This window comes from Bacillus rossius, chromosome 16 (assembly GCF_032445375.1).
Source record: "Bacillus rossius redtenbacheri isolate Brsri chromosome 16, Brsri_v3, whole genome shotgun sequence".
Taxonomy (NCBI): Eukaryota; Metazoa; Arthropoda; class Insecta; order Phasmatodea; family Bacillidae; genus Bacillus; species Bacillus rossius.
In genome coordinates this window covers 21,604,333-21,617,658 of record NC_086343.1, presented here as the reverse complement: position 1 = coordinate 21,617,658, position 13,326 = coordinate 21,604,333, and the positions used below count along the sequence as shown (strand labels likewise).

General features: G+C 39.4%; 1 protein-coding gene across 1 annotated transcript in view; it reads right to left on the bottom strand.

The window, feature by feature from the left end:
* LOC134540198 (structural maintenance of chromosomes protein 5) overlaps positions 1 to 1,599 on the bottom strand; it is an 87,174-nt gene extending 85,575 nt beyond the window's left edge. The window contains 1 exon segment of the mRNA XM_063382773.1: positions 1,392 to 1,599. The gene's annotated coding sequence lies outside the window, so the exon portion shown is untranslated.
* Between the last annotated feature and the right edge of the window lie 11,727 nt (positions 1,600 to 13,326).

The window sequence follows — 13,326 nt, the reverse complement described above, 5'->3', positions numbered from 1 at the left end:
CGAGTATCTATTTTTTTATTGGATAATGATGTCACGTGATTGTTCGTGATAGGCCAGAATTCAAATGAACTAATACATGATTATTTAGTTCAATCATTGTTTAAAACGGTGTTTAATTACCGCCTCCAACTTAGGTGAGTTTTTAACGTTTCTAATTTTAAAGTCTTACTTGTTATTTTGATATTGTTGCGCAAGTAATAAGTAACAAAATAATTTACGTGAGTTGTTACTGTACATCCTTTGTTACGGGTTTGTTAGGTAAGGTCAGTTACATTATAAATAATTTAAAACTAAAGAATAATTAAAATTAATTCACATTATTTTTCTCTGTCCGGGTTTGTTTGGTCAGGTCAGTTACATTATAAATATTTTAAAACTAAACAGCCATTAAAATTAATTCACAAAATAATTTTTAATGTCGGCTTAGTTTGAAAGTATTAATAATGTAACTGACCTGACCTAATCAACCATTTTATTAATTACGCATTCACGATTCACGTATTCACGAACACACGGCAAAATAACAAAAATAGCGCCGCTCGAATGGTTCCACAGGTCTTGTATTGCAAAATTAAAAGATTTGATATCTCCTAAAGTATTTGGAATTTCTTATCTCCGCCGCTTTTAATGAAAAGAGGAAGTTGAAGAGCATATGATAAAGGTATTTTCGGATTTTTAACATTTTTTTTTGCAAATACCGCTCAACTACATGATGAAATTTAAAAATTCGATATCTCCTAAAGTATTTGGAATTTCTTACCTCCGCCACTTTTAATGAAAAGAGGAAGTTGAAGAGATTTAAATAAAGGTATTCTCGGATTTTTAACATTTTTTTTCGGAAATACCGCCCAAGTAAATATTTACCTTTTCAAAGTACTTCAGAAAAATATCGAGAAATGTATTCAATTTAATGTTTACGTTCTCACCCCTAAAAACTTATCCCCAATCATTGCATGACAATGCTTGAATAAAAGTAGTCGTTTGATAATCAGGAAAATTTCCTAATTGTTGTATTATTATTGTCGAATCAATATTCAGCCCAGTAAGATCAATTTTCTGAGATAAGTGGTCAGAAAGTCCTAATTCGATATTTTCAACTTTTAGAGAGGAAATGTTTGTAACAACATAGTTTATTGCAGTTTTGGACTGTGTCACTACACGTGTATATCCACACACTTTGTTTGCCAGGTTATATGTATCGATAATTTCTATAAGCCTATCTCTTTCTTAACAATTTACAGCAAAATCAATATTCAAATCTCCACATATTACAATATATTACTACTACGTTGATTGTGTCCAGGCCTTAAGAACTAGTTTTTTTAACATACTTTTTTTAGTATACTTCTAAGTACTGAACGTGTAAATAAAATACAATGAAACTTACTGACCTTGTAAATAAAATATAATAAAAATTGATGTAACAACAGTTAATATGTAATAAAAATACATGAAATCAAAGTTCGTTCTGTACATGCCGCAAACATTATTTCTAAAAGTCGTAGTCTACCATTAAAAATACGATAACCACAACACCAACACAAAATCGCTGGCGGGAACCATTGCGCCAACGGGCGAATCATAGGCGAATCACAAAACCATAGACAACAGACTACAGGCAAAGAGGAAAGACCATAGAGTACATTTGAAAACCGAGCCACTAGAAGAATTCGTTCTTTTTATTTAGTTTAGTAAACCCCTCAGTAATTTTCTATGTGCTGTCAATAAAATATTTCGATACCAGTAACCACGAATGCACTTAAGATGGCACATCGATGCTTTCAGCATTCTCTTCCGCCTAAATTGTTCAACTTTTTATCACAGAAATGATCCAATTTCATGTGTTCATCTATTGCTAATAATGCGATGTACGCTGATATTCTTTCCCCCATCAATTTCTGGTTCACACTATATCAGTATATTTTCACAGTAAGCTATTTTAAAAGCAGTATAAATACTGACACGGACTGGTCTCCTGTGAATTGCAGAGACATGGCAGATGTCTCTCGCAGGCATTGCTGATAGATTTTATTGCTCAAAAAAAAAAACAGCGATATCCGCAAGGAGCTCCACATGTAAAGAAAGATTTTTAAAAAATTTAGATGACCATGGCATTTAAGTACCAGTTAAAATAAGCAATTGTTAAGGAGTTCTGTGAGACAGAATCTACCCTCGCAGGTGGGTCATAATGAACTGACGCAAGGACTCCAGAGATGTTCCTTCCAATCCGTGGGATCAGAAATAGCATCAACAATAGCATAATTTAAATGTGGGATGCTGCTATTTTGTGTCTGGATAATTGTAAAATAACACATAAACCATTTCAATTCATATACCACCTATCTTGCTTGACGCCGTGCCCGCTGCCTGTCCTGAAATTATTATAATTAAATTACATTAACTAGAATTTGGTCTCGAGGGCGGGGTTCTTTGCCTCGTGGCTGCAGGCAGGGACGCGTCCACAAAGGACCCCCCGGGCTGTTTTGGCCACCCAGGACGCCGTAACTATTGAAAAACACTCGTAAACATAACTGGTTTTATTGCTGCGTCACACACAGTACTTCACCTTTTACAGTACATCTTCACGTGACTGGCCGTATCATCGTCTACCTTTTCATCTCCGCTCTCACGGCCCTCGATTGGCAGTACTGTTTAGCGTCTGGCAGTGTTCCGGAAGACTATCACATCGAGGGGCGCAGGCTATCCTGAGAGTGACGATGACGATTAGGACACGGGCGAATTTAGTGATTAGAAAGTGGTAGTCCAGACGGTGAGTTACAAAGAAAGTACACTAGTCACTGATTAATAAATTAGACAAAACACTGAAATTAACGTTTACACATGACTGAATGGCGAACACTAACACTAAAACTTAAATCCGTTACTAAGATTTATCAAAAGAATATCCCAGAGCTCAGGATGATACTAGTCTCTCCCGTTCAGGGAAATTACGTGATAAACGAGGATTCGTCCTCGTGGTGGCGAGGGCCACGTTAAGCTGGGTACGGGCGCGGTGGTACCTGACATAGTAACTCACCCGCGACCGCGGCACATCCCAGGAATTGATGCATTATACAGTTCGTGGTCGCTTTAGGCGAGAAGCCGCCCTGCGTGGGCAAAGTTCAAATTCTCCATACGGAATGATAAATGCGTGAAGCGCAGGCACCTCGGCGGGCTGCCTAAAACACTATGAATTATGTAGCACACTGAAACGACTCGTAGTCGAGTCACACATATTTATTTAAGAACCGTACGACACGTCTTACGGTCGGTTTATGGCCGGCCGTGGAGGAGATGAAAACAGATTTGGAAATATTACCTATTGAAGCTACATTCTGATTCTGGCGGCTTCACGTGCGCGAAGCTGCCGGCCCTGGTGAGTGTTGGAAGGCTACTGACTACTCTCCCTGGCAACCCGGCCAGGGAGGGGAGAAAATCCGCGGGAAGTTACGGAGCGCGGGAAATTGATGCCGGCCAGTTTTGTGAACCAAAAGCATTTACAATTACATTAATTAATTATTAAGAAATATTTGACATATTAAAAGTTTTAGTTAATGTTTGTAATTTAAATTGCATATGCACTGAATCCCCTTTTGCGCATTGCCACACCCGGCCGGGCACTTCGTGTACACAGCCGGCCGTAACTTACTTCATGCCGTTCGAGGCACTGTTCCCCCCCTACACACTGCTGCACGCGCGGGCATGTTCGTAGCACTGGCCCTAATTTAGGCGTTGAGGACACATAACCTAGCTGCTCTAATAGCTTGCAGGACATAGCACTTCTTGTCACGGCTCGGAGGAGAATTACAGGTGATGGACGTGCACCAAGGCGGGGATAATACGATAGCACTTGCTGGGTCATTAGATGGTTGGCAAAATTATATTTATGCTGGGAAAAATTGGGGAGACAGGTCTGACAAAGATTAAACGTGAATGTACAGGAGGCGAAAAAGTTTCAGTTCTTACAGCAAAAAAAAAAAAAAAACTGGCGACATTATTATTCAAAAATTCAAATTTAGAATTGTGCCAAAAATACTATTTGGCAGCGCAGAAAGTTATGCCTCAATCAAACTTCCCTCAATCTACTGCGTGCCTTTTACCTCTACCATTTGCCCCTCTAATCCCACACTATTAACTGAAGCAGTCAGTGAGTTCAGGCCGGCCGAGCGGCTAGCCGAGAAGCCAGTTAAAAACAATTTGTAGAAACTTACACTATTGCTGAGTTGAAACTGGAGAACAAAGGTTGTAGGGTTCCATGAAGCGACACATGCAGCTAGCCGTGCTGAGAGGTGATGATAAACTGCCGAGTCCTGGTTCGCAGCGCACCAATCAGGACCGGCTCCGCACACAAAGATGCTGTATGCCTTGGGTTAGGTCAATACATGTTTCGGATGTAGTCGCGGGAATTCAATAAAGCGGCGGTAACACTTTACTACTTTGCTTTTTGTAATAAAAGAATGTCTAACATTTCAGGAATTCTTTAACATGGGCCTTTGCAAGTCTTTTTAGGCCTCGAATCGATTGCCACTAGGGAGACAATCGACTTTTGGCGGCGGCCGTTCATCTTGTTTCACTGCATTGCACTTGCACTTGTTCATGCAGTCTGTATCACTCACACACCACTGTGAGGCAGCAGAGTGGCATAACGACCTTGCGAGCAGAGGGAGCACTAATGAGTGTCGTCAACATCCACCCCAGATCATTTTTAAGTAAACCCTAATATATTTGTAACCCCCTGCCTCCCTATTTCCTTCTCTTTCCAATGGTACTATACCAATATGCAACTTATTTTATGATAAACTTCATAATCCTGGTCTTGTGGCATTAAACTCATTCCATTCTACTCAACTCAGTGGCCCAGTGCTCCAATCTTTTTCAATTCTCCTTTCAAATGTATTTCTTCCTTCAGAACTTCATAAAGCATGCAGTCATTTTCAAACAATCTTAGCCTGCATTTCACCTCCATACATAAGTAATTCATCACGATTTTGAACATCATCATTCTCAGAACACTCTCATGCAGGACACCTAATATCACAAACCCTTCTCTAGCCCTCAAATTCTTCCCCTCCATTTTACTGCCATATTGTTGTTAACTAACATGTACACAGTTCTCATTAACATGCCATCAGGCACCTTGTTCAAATATATGAACCATGCTTTGAAGTCTACTGCCTGTCTGTCGTTAAGGTTGAAAATCGCCGGAGCACCAGTTGATGTATCCTTACCTATGCACCAACTAAAGGAGCGTAGACTCGTGGTGTCCTCATTGTGTGATATCGCCATGTGACAATTGAGACAGTAGGTTTGTGACCCGGCAGAGGTACCCCAGGGTACTCCTGGGCTACTACTAAAGTTGGCAGAATTAAAAGTTGTTTCTTGTATGACTGGTTTTATTAACAGATACGTCCTTTGTACATGTGCTTCTTATGGAGATTGCCTGTATTGATGCTGAAGCCGTAGCTCGCCGCGACATGTGCGTGTCACTGGCTCATGACAATTAATTATTTGTATAGTGTATTTACCATCGGCAGTGCTAGACTACAAATTTAAGGGGTGTGGGGCCTTAAGCTTTTCTGCCATGTGGGCAACAAAGATGAACAGCTGTTCAATTATGCACAGTAATGAAATGAAAACTGACTTATTATGCACAATAACTGTATACGAACATTTAAGACCTGGTAGCCATCACCCACATAATGTAACCACGTGGACACAAACATTAAACAATCCGTCCTTGCAAAAGGCACTAATTATCACACATTTGGCACGTCCCGCCAATGTCTGCAAAACATAAAAATTATACACTAAGAGGCAGTGAACTGTAAATTAACTAGATGCTAGGGGGTTCCGAAAGTCATCTGGCCGTATTAACCAAAAAGTGCGGACTAACAACAAAGAACTTTCAACGAAGCATGACTTACGTGAAGTTATGCCCGATCGCTTCTCACAACCAGGTGTTGGTTTAACATAATACGCGAAAAGAAAGGAATACATAAAGTTTATTATGCGGCCAGTGAATTAAATCCGGCCGTGTGAGGTTAGCCGCAGACGAAATTGTAGCACTTAAGGGCGGTATTCCAAGACATACGGGTGAAGTAGCGAATAAGCACTACCTTGTTGGGATGCAACAAAAAAGTTTTAAAATTGTGTAGCCAACTACTTGTCCTTGCCCTTTCTGTTTGGTAAGATTTTGATGTAAATTATATATACATACATACATACATACATACATACAAAGCATGTTTGTTATTAAAATTAACTTTTTTTATAATTTTAAAGCCATCTTTTTTTTCCTAATAGTTTACGTTCTGTAGTGGTTTTCAGCCAAATATGGCCTTTTTATAAATGGAAAACTAATTTTTGTTGCAAATTTCAGTGGAAATTAATTACCAAATTTTTTCTTGTAATACTATGAACAATATTTTTAACATTTAATGAAATGTTACACGCAAAAAATGTATTCTTTATCTTATTTTTAGCGCTACTTTTATGTCGTATCGCCAAACATATATTGCGGGGGGGAGGGGGGTAGTTTATATAATGCAACTATACAAGCACAAGTCACCACACAATGTACGCTTGGAAGTCAAACAGTGAATCGCTCGAGGGCACTTTCCAGCAGATGATACAAACGTGCAGATCACAGCAACTTGTGGATCTCCCGACGACATGGATGCCGACACGAGCCAAGAGAAGGCCGTCAAGCATCACAAGCACGGGCTTGAGGACTGCCGTGGCGAGGGAAGCACAGAGATTGTCCCGAGGTCAGTTCCACAACGAGACTCGTGCACGTGAACCTCTCAGCGGTCACACGCCAACATCCTCTGCGTGAAGGATGACAGTTCGCTGATATCAGGCGGAATGACGGGAGTGCAAGGAGTGGGTCCTGTCATTCCGCCTGTTTCTGTCTTGTTTCTCGTCATTCCACGTCACACACACAGCCCTCTATCGCTTCATCGGATGAGTTCAAGCGGTGACTTGTGCTTGTCTGGCTGCGTTGTATCATCCTGTAACGTATGTGTACTACAGATTTTGAATCATCTGTACATTTCACACCAAAGTGTTGTAGAATTCACACAGATTGTGGAGTGCCACAATATATAATTTTGACAACTAGTATATATATATATATATATATATATATATATATATATATATATATATATATATATTCCTATGTCTCGCTTGCAATTCATGTTTCGTCTCAAAATGTTCTCAACAGTTAAGCTGGACTCACAAGGAGCCGTCTCATCCGTCCGTCAATTAGGTACGTGTCCTACAACCAATCACATGGCCCGAAAAATTCCATCCATCCGTCCGTCAAAACCTTGCCAAGCTTTAACTTTTTTACGGAAGACGGGTGAAATCATAACCTCAAAAATATATATATATATTTTTTAGTTTGTTAGTTTAGCTGCTTCCGTGTTAATTTAGAGACCTGTAAAATTCGCGGATTCATTTCGCGATAGGATAGAGTCCAAATACTTTTGACATTATTTTGCTTCAGTGATTGGGCCACAGTTTATCTGAAGGACTCTGGGTCAATGAAAAATCTTTAACAGAAGAATTAGCGAATCACGATCATTCCATTCAACAGGTGTTACGAGTCGGTAACCAATCAGCAGATGTAATTTGCACGAGTGCATAGAGGATCATGGAATCTATCCTTTAGGGATTTGAAATCGCGAATTTTACAGGTCTCTACGGTATTATGTTTCTACTTTGCTTATGAACACATTTTAAGTTTGATGTTCGAAACAAAAATTGTCTGAGCACGAAAGTAATTATTAATGCACGGTAACTGGAAATGTATCTAAGTAAATATTTTAGAGTTTATTTCATCATCTATAAGTGCTTAGCGTACATGATCGTCAAATTGGTAAACCTTTACGAGAGAAATTTCCTCATAACTATAAGTCTTAATAGTTGTTTGGCAGCATCCGAGTGGAAAAAATCTTTTAAGAACGTGCGGATCATTGTGAACAGCTCGGCTTGTTGATGGATGGACGGATCAATGTGAGTCAAGCTTTATTTTCAAAATTATATCTAATAGCGGTAAAAAGTCACGCGAGTGTTCATAATTATGAACAGTCACGCGACCATTTACAGCTCTAAGATAACGTCTAGTAAATATCTGGTGAGAAAATTATGTGACCCAACATCAAATACAAGAGATCCATAGGAATACGTGTGAAAGAACAACCCTATAGCATGTATCATCCTCAGTTTTCAGCGGGGAATTTAAATGGACATTTACTCTCTCTTTCCAATGCACGATTCCCGCCATTAGCGCTGTCCATACTGTGTGCGCTGTTGCCAGATATACGCCGTAAGAGCACAAACGTTTTAGATACAGTTCACCGACTGCATTGTTTTTACTCACGACTGAAGATCACTAGAACCACGGAATTTTCGCGCATTCATTTAGTCGCAAGCTAGAATGCAAACCTCCACACTGTCGCACTGTGTTCATGATTGGACCGCAGTTATCTGGACACGCCCCTCTACGACCGTGAGCCAACGATGCCCAGCTAGGAGAGAAGTAAGCGAATCAGGTAGTGCCAAATAACAAGGATAAAAATGTTCTCGCTAAGAAATCAACCAATGGAAAAGTAAACATGGGTCGAACACACCTATAACTTTGAATTCTATCCTGAGGCCAGAGGAATCCATGAAGTTTCTGGGACTCTAAAGATCACATACCGGTGAGGCCGGAATTACTATAGCCCGTCGCCTCCGTCCGTCTCGTCATCCATCCGCCAATCACGTGATCTGCAGCCAATAAGATGGCCCGAAAAAATTCATATTATTGAAATTATAACCTCCAAATGTCGCATATGTGTTTTCATGTCAAATATTGTTTTATTAGAAGGTATTCAAGTTTGTTTAGTTGCTTTAGCTGCTTCCAAAATTATTTGTTAACTTACGTTTGAACACATTCGGAAAGTTTTTTTTTTTTTTTTTTAAACAAAAATGGTCTTAGTCACCGAAGTGTATTAATTACGCATGGTAACACTGGAAACGTGAAAATAAATACCAGAGTGAAAAACAAATTGAGTTTAATTAGTTATAAGGAGAGACCTGTAAAATTCGCGGATTCATTTCGCGATAGGATAGAGTCCAAACACTTTTGACATTATTTTGCTTCAGTGATTGGGCCACAGTTTATCTGAAGGACTCTGGGCCAATGAAAAATCTTTAACAGAAGAATTAGCGAATCACGATCATTCCAGTCAACAGGCGTTACGAGTCGGTAACCAATCAGCAGATGTAATTTGCACGAGAGCGTAGAGGATCATGGAGTCTATCCTTTAGGGATTTGAAATCGCGAATTTTACAGGTCTCTAGTTATAAGTACTTAGTTTTTCATGATTGTTTAGCTAATATAATTACATAAAAGAATTTTCCCACAAAATTTAAGTTTTCTCAACAGTTGTCAGCATTGAAATGAAAAAAAAAATACTATGACGGACGAGCGGGGAGTTGTAAATCGCTCGGCGGCTGACGGACATACGGACATAGCCGGAGGGCTATTGTAATTCAGCCTTAATTAAAAGCTGTTGCTAAACAAAACAGTCTGAAATATGAAAGGTTTCGCTTAGAAAATCCTCTATTAAATATAAAAGTAATTGAATCGAAATAAAAAAAAGTCTCATTAATGCATTAAACATTAACGTTACAAACATTTAAAATATAGTTATTGCATGTGAAATATGGTTGTAACGCAAAAAAAAACATGCTTCCTTTATCATTTATTATCTGAAAATTAGTAATCATTCATTCATTTTTAAGCATGATTACAGTAATAACTAGAGACCGGAAAAATTCGCGGATTCATTTCGCGATATGCTGGAATGGAAATAATTGTACCTTTATGCAACTTCTGGTATTGGTTCACTGTTAACCTGGAGGACTATGGGCCAATTATAGACCCTCAGTCAAAGCAGTATCGAATCACGAGTCTCCCAATTGAGACGCCTCACAAGTCGGCAGCCAATGAACAGGTGACGTTTGCCCGGGTATGCACAGGATCGTGGAGTCTATCCTGGAGGTCGTTGAATACGCGAATTTTTCCAGTCCCTAGTAATAACCTCCATAAATCCCGTACAAATTACGGACATGTCTGCTCGCACTGTGTCGATCCAAGATCATTTTTCCATGGATCAACACGACTGTCGGTCCAACTAAAAGTGCCCAATGATATTCGATGAAAGCCACAGCCACAACCCGAACAGTTCCGAAGCTTACCGAGGTAAGCGGTTAGATTAGGTTCGTTCAGTGTAATAAATAGTCTAATATTTGTTTAATTTTCTTTCGGGAGAGTACGTTGGGTTAGGTCATGTTATCGTAACTAAAATGAAAGGTTGGTTAGGTTAGGTTAGCGTCATTTAAAGTGCTCAATGACAAGAGGGAAAAATTCGCGGGTTCGTTGACCTTCAGGGTATAACTACATAACGCCATTTCGTTGGTTGCTGACTTGTGAGCCGTTTCAACTTGGTTGTCTGTGATTGGACACTTCTTTAGCCGAGGGTTTCTCATTGGCCCAGAGCCCTACAGATAAACAGTGAGCCAATGGCGAAAGCAGATGATAGGCATTTGAATTTTAACCCATCGACAAATGAATACGCGAATTTTTCCAGTCTCTATCAATGACCATATGGCGTTTTTTCACGAACTATATATAGGTAGTGACTACTGATAGGATAGACTCCACGATCCTTTATGTACTCGGGAAAATTACGCCTGTTCATTGGCTACTGACTCGTGACACCTTTTAACTAAAACGCGAGACTTATTTTGTTCAGGGTTTTCCATCGGCTCAGAGTCCTTCAGGTAAACTGTGGGCCAATCACTGAAAAAGCATGAAGGTTAACGAGTTTGGATTCTAGCTGTCGCGAAATGAATTCGCGATTTTTTTTTCCCGATTTCTAGCGATCGGCAAACCTGGAAGAACTTCTTAACTGTTTGGGTGTGGCTCGGCGCTCAAAACACAATGAATGGAACAGAAAAAAGTGTGGTCGGAACACGATCCAACCATACAAAATAAAACACTTGTACATCTCGTTCCTTTCGTTCTGAAGTCTTTGGCTTAACCACGAGCGATCGTGGTGGTCGAATGGTAGACGACTACCCAAGCACAGTAGGACGTCCGCTGGCATGGGTGTGAAATTGTGATCTTCGTAATGGATCGCAACTATTGTCACAGTCGACAAACTTGCCAAAATGAATAATCATAACTCACTCTCACTTTTCATTTAATTAAATGTCACTATATTTAGTAGGCTTTGTCACAGAATAAACAGTACCAATTGTTTATTTTTTGGCTTTGTTTATATCGCACCAAAGACAAACTGAAAGAAAAGAGTTCGAACATGAGCGAAATGGTTTTCTTTACAATGTGCGAACTCTTTTCTTTCAGTTTGTCTTTGGCGCGATATAAACAAAGCCTACTAAATATTGTGAAATTATATAAATTGACAAAAATCTTATTTTGCAAATTGAATAATGGAATAATCTTATCAAATTAGTGTATTGTCATCGGTCCTCGATAAATCTACAAAGTTTGAATGAAATCTGGCCGTTTAAAGTGGGTCAAAATCACACCCAAAGGAGTCGGTTACAAACATACAAACAAACAAACATACAGGTGAAGCTAATATAAAGCGTGTAAAATAGTGATGAAAAACACAAACTAGCTAGGGGCAGGCATTTTTCGCAAAAAAAAAAAAAATCTGAACGCCTATTAGACTGCAACAAGGTATAGCCGCACCAGAGGTTTCTTCCTTGTGATTGGCGGCCGTCTGCGAGAGAAAGTCGTTGCCTCATTTTGACCGAGCCACTCAGGATATGTTTGCTTCCCCGCTGGATTACTGTGATTGGTGTTGTAACAATCGACGTGCGCCTGAAAGAAATTCACACAATTCAACTAATCTCGGAATTTTTTTCGCGAAATATGTATGGCCCTGCAACTAGCTACTCATTATTTATTCATTCATTTTTAGCGCTAGCCGACTGACATTGTCCAAAACAGGCTGGCGCTATACAAATACAAAACAGCTAAACAAACCTACACAAATATAGAGGAAACAAATACAAATATATAAATGTATAAAATATGCACAAATACGTAAAAATAAACATATTATATTCATTTAATGCCAAGCAACCATTAGTGATTATCGTCGATAATGTTGATGAAGATTATATTAAACTACTGAAATAAAACTCTACGACAAAGTTTATGAGGTTTTATAAAGCGATCGAATGATTTAATAAACGTGTTGGTACAATTAACACACCACATCAACATATTATATTATCTTGATTTATCTCGTATTTATTGTTGGAACTCACTCTTCAGAAGAATGTATGCATCCAAAAGTTTTGCTTTTAGAGAAAGGCTATTATATCGACAAAGCAAAGTACATTTTTTTGTATTATTTTTATGAAATATTTCAAATATAATTTTGAAAACTTTAACTTGTATTCTTTCTAAACGCCTAGAGTATGCCCATCATGTTCAAATTCACTGAACAGTTAGTTAATTCTATAAAGTTTCCCTTTGTCGGTGTGAATTTTGGTTCTCACCATTCGCCTCAGATGGCAGCACTTTGGTTACACATTTCTGTTCATTGACTTCCGTCACATTCACGAAATGACTCCTGCCAAATGCCGTATACCGAGAGCTAAGATGTTACACACCAAAACTGTTTATAATGGCGCTTGCGTAACCCTTCACTCTACCATTTATACACATCCCATACAGTATGCGCAACTCGCCTATACCTACTAAGCCCGGTAAATATTTTGTTTCAAAATTGATTCTGTTTCGTTTCACACCACTTTTTCAAACTGGCATCCCAATTTAAAACACGTATTCACGTCAAAAGTTTCCGACCGGAACGTTGGCTGAGTGACGTCGCGTGCGGGGTCGACCGGAAGCCACGCCCACTGCAAAGCCGCCCGCGAAGGCCGGAAGCGAAAGCAAACGCCGAGAAGTATAGCGTTAATATCGCTGAAAGCTTTTCCCGCAGCTGGTCAGAGATTCGCCCCGCTGAATTGTGACCTTTCGCGTCCGTCAGGTCCAATCGATCCGCACAGGGACGCCCGGCCCGTGTTGGAGGTGGAAAGAGTCACAATTTCATCGCTGGAATCCTCGACGCAATAAGGCATCTTGGACGATATCCCTGGTAATATAATGTATTATACATTTATATATAATATTATAAAGCGAAAGCGTGTTTGTCTGTTTGTCCTTTCACGCAACAACGGAGCAACGGTCAGACATGATTTTTTGCTTATAGATAATTTATGGGACATAGA